Source organism: Cucumis melo, chromosome 8, assembly GCF_025177605.1.
Source record: "Cucumis melo cultivar AY chromosome 8, USDA_Cmelo_AY_1.0, whole genome shotgun sequence".
In the NCBI taxonomy this organism is placed as follows: Eukaryota; Viridiplantae; Streptophyta; class Magnoliopsida; order Cucurbitales; family Cucurbitaceae; genus Cucumis; species Cucumis melo.
Genome location: NC_066864.1, coordinates 33,214,771 through 33,222,347, shown reverse-complemented (window position 1 = coordinate 33,222,347; position 7,577 = coordinate 33,214,771).

Genomic DNA, 7,577 nt, shown 5'->3' with positions numbered 1-7,577 from the left:
TATAGAATACCCCCACTCTAATGTCTCGACATGAATGATTAAGATCAAATCATTTGTAGCACTTTAGAACAACTGTAACAACTACAAAGCAGGTTGTATTCGTAGTGTCACCAGGATAAGGTATCCAACCTTATCCATTTACTACAGACCATTTAGGTTATCACTTAAACATGATCCACTTATATGTCTCCACATACATGTTTAGGTTACAGAAGATAACCTTGGATGTTAGTTTATTGGTTTTGTGAGTTAATGCAACTAAATGTCAAATAAAATAAAACACTTTATTTTATTAGATAAATAAAAAGTTTGTATAATATATACAATTACAAACTACAATACCACGAAATTTAGGGCATCAACCCCAACAAGGTCTCGGACCCTTTGTTCACATAACTTTGTCTTTACCCACGGTTTCAGCCCTTTGACAAAACAGAAAACAGTCTTTCTTTGACATATCGCGTATGTCTAACATGAGTCCCGCAAACTATTTTACATACTCGGAATACGGTCGGTGTGTTTCAGTTCATGCAATTTTTGACGAGCCAAGATTTCAACATTCTTAGGAAAGAATTGCGAGCGGAGTTCTTTCTTTAAAGCATCCTAAATGTCTATTATGCAACATCCTTCTTGAATGTCAAATACCAAAACCTCCACCATAACTCTACATCCTCAGATAGATGCATCGTCGCCAATGTCATTTTGGTTTCTTCTATGATCATGTTTGTGGCCTTGAAGTATTGCTCGAGATAAAAAATGAAGTTCTCTAAGGCCTTTACATCTCTTGCTCTATAGAAGGGATTGGGTTTCGGAATCTTTACTCTGCTAACAGGAATTGCTCCTCCAACCGAAGCTTGGTTTGCCATTGCTCGCATTGTGAGATTCAGTCTTGTGCTCACATCTGTGATTTAGTTCCTGACGACATTGAAGGTAGCTAAAAAATCCTCCGACATGCCATTTATCATCTCTAAAAGTGTCTTTTAAGAGTTATTTAGCACAATGACACGTTCCTCAATATAGGGAACAGAGCCCGTTGAACTGTCTTAATGTCCGTGGCTACTAGTTCTTTCAACTTTTCCTTCTAGAGTGTTGACTCTTGCCAACAACTCTTGTATCGGTAATCCTTTAACACGATCAGCCACCGTACCGATAGTACCAGTTTTCTGAATAATTTCTTTAAGATGGGACTCCAAGAAGTGGATGGAGTCAAGAACTTCCACTAGGTAGAGCATCTGCTCTCCTAGTTCTACTAGTCGATCTTTCTAGGCCTTGTCCGACTGTTTCGTCGTCGACATGTTTTTGTCTTAACTGTCAATTTGCCAATTTGGCTCTGATACCACTTGTCACAATTGTAACCTTTCAAACATGATTATCCGACACTTGTTTTGCTTAGTCAACAAGTCAGTCGTATAAAATTCGAAAACCGTGGACAAACTCATGTTATGATGTAGCCTCCTTTCACGTTCTTGAGAAAATTATTTCTAAAATGTGAGAGAGAAAGGAATAGTTAGCAACATTCATGAAAAATCACTAATGGTGTAGAGAATAGTTAAAACCATTTTTGACGTTATGCATGGGGTGGTGGGAATCTTGATCTGACATAATTAATGTTTGAATATTTTTCAATGGCTCGTGCACGACGTTAGGAATGGTTTTAACTATTCCCAACACATGATGATTGTCGTCGAAAATAGGGTGTCCATTCTTGATATCATGCATGGAGCGTTGGGAGAATATATATATTTTATTTAATTATGAACTATTTTCGACGCCTTAGACCCAAACATCATGAATGATGTCTTGTTTCCCGACATCCCATCACGACATCAGAAAAAGGTAATATTAAAATATTGTGTTAGTCGTTTTCTGACGTGTGCAAAATAGTGTTAAAGAAAGGTGTCTGTCCCGACGTGCTTTCTTTAGATGTTGTTTTGTGCATCGAGAACTCTCCGATTTCTTGTATTGTCCACCATGTAGTCCTTTTCTACCTGGATGCCTTTAGTTCTTATGTGCACTTAATAGTTAGCTCATTTATAGATAGTAGAATAATGGTTTAAACACTATTTCATAATCATTGAAACACAAACATGCTTTAAACATAGAATAGACTTTACTTAGAAATCTCTTTAGAAACATTTGTATTGAAATCATCACTTCAACAGTAAACACTTTATTAAAGAAGGTTTGAAATCATTTAAATACTTTGACCAAAACACTCACAACACTTGATGAACTAAACCCGAAATGCCTTTCTTCTTCCTCTTCTCGCGTAGTCTAGTAGCAAAACTTCAGCACTTGGTCTTTTCCTCTTTAAACTTTCAAAATAACATCCCTTTAACATTCTAATCCCATCCTCTATTTATACTAATCTTAAAATAGCTTAGTCACCCTTAAATCCATAATAAGTCGCCAACTCCTACTTCTTAGTGGTACACGTTTAAACTTAAGGTTTAGCTTAATCATGCTTAGCTTAAACCTTACACGTGGCTCATTAAGTAAATTTAGGACATTTATGAGAAGTTTCCTTGTTTCTTCTTGTCAAGTTCCATTTCGCAAAAAACTCTAATTGCCTAATATTACCATGATCATTAAGTTAATCTTTCATAGGTTGTTCGTAACCTTAGTTTGGTTAAAATACCATTTTATCCTCGAGACTACAATTTGCTCTTTAAGTCCCAAATTGCTCTTTAAGTTTTACTGATCCAGTATTGAACAATTGGTTTAAGGTCCAATAAATCGAATCCCTCTCGGACCAATGAAAGGGGGGCCCCTTGTTCAAGACTTAAATTCAGTCCTTATGGGTACAACCTATCTACTAGCTCTAAAGCAGGTAGGAGTGAATTTCATCTTGTGTCTTATGTCCCTACCTATCTGTTGGGTTTTATGTCCTAAAACTCGTAGATAGTAAATATAATCAATTGACCGTCATTAATAAAGTATTTTATTATTTAATTTCAATAAGTGTTATTGATTATTTTATTAGTTTTGTCTTAATAACCCAAATCCAATAAACTAACATCCTAAGCTGTTTGATGAGTCTTGAACAGTATGTAGAGACATACAGGGATTAATGTTCAAGATCAGCTTAAAGAGTCTATAGTATAGGGTTAAGGTTGGGTACCTTATCTTGTTAACACTATGGATACGGCTCACTTTGTATTTGATACAGACACATTGATCAAATGCGTTCATGTATGTGACATGCGAGTGAGGGTATCCTATGCAATGAGTTTGCATAAGACTGGACCACGAAATAGTAATCACTAGATGTAACTCCGTTAACTAGTTGGATTGCTATTTCATTAGGATGACCTAGGTAACTTAGTCTTAATCCTGAGTGTATTATGAACTCCTGTTTGCGAGGGATTGTCCTTTGATTTATACGAGTGAGAGTGGCCAGATTGCCGACTCAATATTCTTATCATTTTGGGGACAATACCGAGTGGAGAGCTGGGAACATAATCACACAAGATGGAATTCACTCCTTCCCACCTTTAGGGTAAGTAGATAAGTGTTCCCTTAAATGGTGTCTCCGAGACTTGAACAAAGGGCCCTACCCTCTCAATGGCACGAGAGGGGTTTCTGTTTAGTGGTTGGACCATAAACAGGTTGTTCACTAGAGGAGCACTGGTATTTAAGGACCAGAGGTAACCCAGGGGTAAAACGGTAATTTGACCCAGCTGGAGTTACGAACACTTGTGAAGGACTAACTTACTGGTATTGGTCTATATCCGTGGACACAGAAATATATCTACAGTGAGAAGAGTTCAGCTGTGAGTCTTTAGTGGAGTGTACACACAGTTAACGAATATTGATTAATGTGGTTAATGAGTTTAGCCAATTAATCTCATATCGTTGTAGCTTCTGATCTGTAGGTCCATTAGGTCCCCTTCCTAGCTCATAAAGAGTAATGAGATTTATTTATATTGGTTGTAATTTGAAATGTTCAAATTTACTTTGGGAATTAATATAATGTATATTGATACATTATAATATAAAGTTTATATTTTAATTAGACTTTATTATATAAATTTAATTTTGGATATGATTCAAAATTAAATTATGAGAGAATAAAATATTTGAATAAGTTCAAATATCAGTTTAATGTGAATTAGATTCATATTAAAACTATAAGTTAAAATTTAATGTGTATATGATACATATTAAAACTATAAGTTATGAGAGAAATTTATATTTGAATATGATTCAAATTATGGATTAAATTAAATATAAGATATTTAATTTAGAAATTAATTAATTGGAGCATTAATTAATAGTTTTGTTTAATTTGATTTAATTAAATTTGATTTAATTAAATTAATTAAATTAAAACTATAGGTTATGTGAGAGATATTCATTTAAATATGATTTAAATGAAATATTAATTAAATATGATTTAATTATTTAATTATTTATTTAATTAATATAATTAATATAATTAATTAATTAATTAATATTAATTTAATATTAATTTATTTAATAAGGAACGTGGGTGGTTTTCCCACGTTCCCAATTATTCTCTCTAACTTCCCTCTTCTTCCGACTGAAGAAGAGGGAATTTTTGCGTAACAAATTTTTTCTCTCAAACGGGAGAGAGTTCTGCGAAGAAGTCTATCCATTCTCTCTAAAAAAAAAAAAATCTCTCCATTCCCTTATTCCAATTTTGGTTCCCACAAACCATCTCAATCAGAGAATAGGAAGGTTTTCAAGTGGTGGTGCCCCAAAAATTTGGTGATTGGCAGATTCAGAGTCGTCAACGAGCGTAAGTTATATTCTCTGTAATTTTTAAAGCATGTTTAATCAATATTTTTTGCCAATGTATTGGTATTTTTAAGGTTTTAATTAAAATTGAGTTTCTGTATATTTTCCGCTGTAAAGGGTTTTCATCCCTTCAATTGGTATCAGAGCCATCTCAGTTTTAATTGAGAATTTTAAAAATTTGCATTGGTTAGGTGGGATCTCTGCATTATGAATGTGGTTTTTGCAATTGAATGTTTCTGTAATTTTGGCCATAGATTTACTGTTTTGATAAGATCAAAATGTAAAGGCCCCTGCGTTTTTGGGCATTTTAATTTGTAAATCTGTAATTTAGAGTCCAATTTTTGGATTCGGGGTGTTTTTCTGAGTTTTTTGACACCAAATTTGCCCAAAACGGACACCCGGAAGGCCATCAACGAGAGTTTTTCGATTCTGTACGGAAACCGAGAAAAAAAAAAAAAAAAAAAAAAAAAAAAAAAAAAAAAAAAAATCCGCGGCTGGAGGTTGAAGAAGGGATGACGTCATCGTGACGTCACTGGATGTACGGACGGCTCCCGCGGCTCGGCTCGGCGGCACTTGTACGGACGGCTCGGGTGTACGGACGGCTCGGCTCGGGGTGTACGGACGGCTCGGCTCGGGGTGTACGGACGGCTCGGCTCGGGGTGTACGGACGCTCGGCTCGGCTGTACGGACGGCTCGGTTCACTCGGCTGTACGGACGGCTCGGCGCGGTCGGCTCGGTTCGACTCCGATTTTTTCATATGGTGCCGGTTCAAGGGGTTTTGGGCCGGTTCTTCCTATTTTAGGCCGGTTCAAGCTTTTTTTAGCCGGTTTGAAGTTTTTTGAAGGTTTTGAGGCCGGTTTTGGAGCTTTGAAAGCACTTTTAGGATTTTTTAAGGCTTTATTATTGTAATTATTGCTTTATTTTATCCTAGAGGCCAATTTTACAGGTTCAATTGTTATTTAATGCTTTATGGATGTCATTTAGATGAATCCCACCTTAGGTTAAGCATGTTCATGCATTTTTATATATTATAAATGTTATAATGTATGGTTTTAATGCATGATTATGAATTTCATGAGTAATTTAAAATATGTTGATATTTTAAATATATGAAATTGAATAAGCATGATGCATGACATTACTTAGTTAAATATAATTTGTTATATTTAAATTAATGTATTGTGTATGCTTGATTGTTTTTCATATTTTTTAATATAATTGTTATATTAATAAAAGATGAAAATTAATTTGCATTGTGCATATTACATCCATAGTTTAATATAATTGTTATATTAATATAATGTATGCATGTAATATGGTTTTATTTAATTATAATTTGATTTTAATTATTTAAACCATAGTATGTATGATTATAGGGCTAATTAACTAATTTTATAATAGTTATAAAATTTGATTATTAGAAACCGTCAACCTATAATAAAGAGTTGCATGCAAACGTAGGATCTTAGGATTAATTTGGTTTAATTTTAAATTGTTTAAAATTAAATAGACCTAAGATCACATTAATTCTAATAGGATTAGAATTAAGTCTTATTTTTAGTTTAATGAAACTAAATAGGACAAATAGGATTTAAGGTTATAAGGGAACTCCACCGGTAAAGTTCTGTCTAAGGCTGGGGGTACTTAAGTTGACGGTTTACGAAACACCTCCTACCTGGGAACTGACCCGGAACCGGCGTTGAATTAACCTTATTCCTATTAGCATAAGATGTCACTAGGTAAATTAAATGGTTTAATACACCTAGAAACTTTAGTGTAAAGTTTTATTATAAGTGTTATAATAAGAATAGACTTAGTTAGATTCATTTAGCCGGAATTTAGCTAAGTGCAACTAAACCTAAATTAATAGAACATTTTAGTGGGAGAAAAATGGTATATATGATATATCAATTTTTATTTTTGCTTTCACGTCCCTAAGAGTTCACACGTGAGATCCATACTCGGCTTCGTGTCGCCCTGGGCGCGGCCTCCTTTCGGAAAGTGTTTGTATGGGTCAATAACAAGGTGAATAGGGGAAATGTTCATAGTAAGTGGGAGAAGGACGCGTGTCAACGTATCCTACGGTCTCCTCCATTAGGTTGCACCGTGAGATTTCTATGATCCGCCTGCGTGTCGTCCTGGAGCGACCATCCCTTCGGAGGGCTTGATCATATAAGTCGGAACATCGCAAACTCCAGAAATGGATAGGATTTCTTAGGTTAATCTTCAACAGTTGTCTTTCCTAAACGGTAGCCTGTTGAAGCGTACCTCTGGGATCTGAAAATGGTAGGGTCACACTTACGGGATGAATTAAGTTAGTTAATGAATCCTTGACCGAACAACGATAGCTAAGAACTATAGGAATAAGAGTTATTCTGGTATTAGTAATTAGTTGAGATTGTCTCAATTCAGAAGAAGAGTAATTGATCACCCTTCGGTGATTTTTGTTCTAAACTTCTGAAGTATCGTTGCAAAAACTAAATCATTAGTTTTATTAGGGTTCTTTGATTGTTTGTTTTTGCTGAATTGATTGGATTGTTTTATGTAATGGGTTAAGACAAAGATAACTAATATGGTCAATTGTTTGCTATTTCAGCATGTCTTCCTCAATTATTGCATTGCTTAAAAAAGATCAATTAACCGGTGAAAATTATGCGACGTGGAAATCGAAACTGAATATGATTTTAGTTATCGTTGATCTAAGCTTCGTCTTAATGGAGGAATGTCCTCCTTTCCCCACTAAACATGCATCCCAAAGTGTTAGGGATGCATATGACCGTTGGACAAAGGCCAATGACAAGGCTCGCCTCCACATC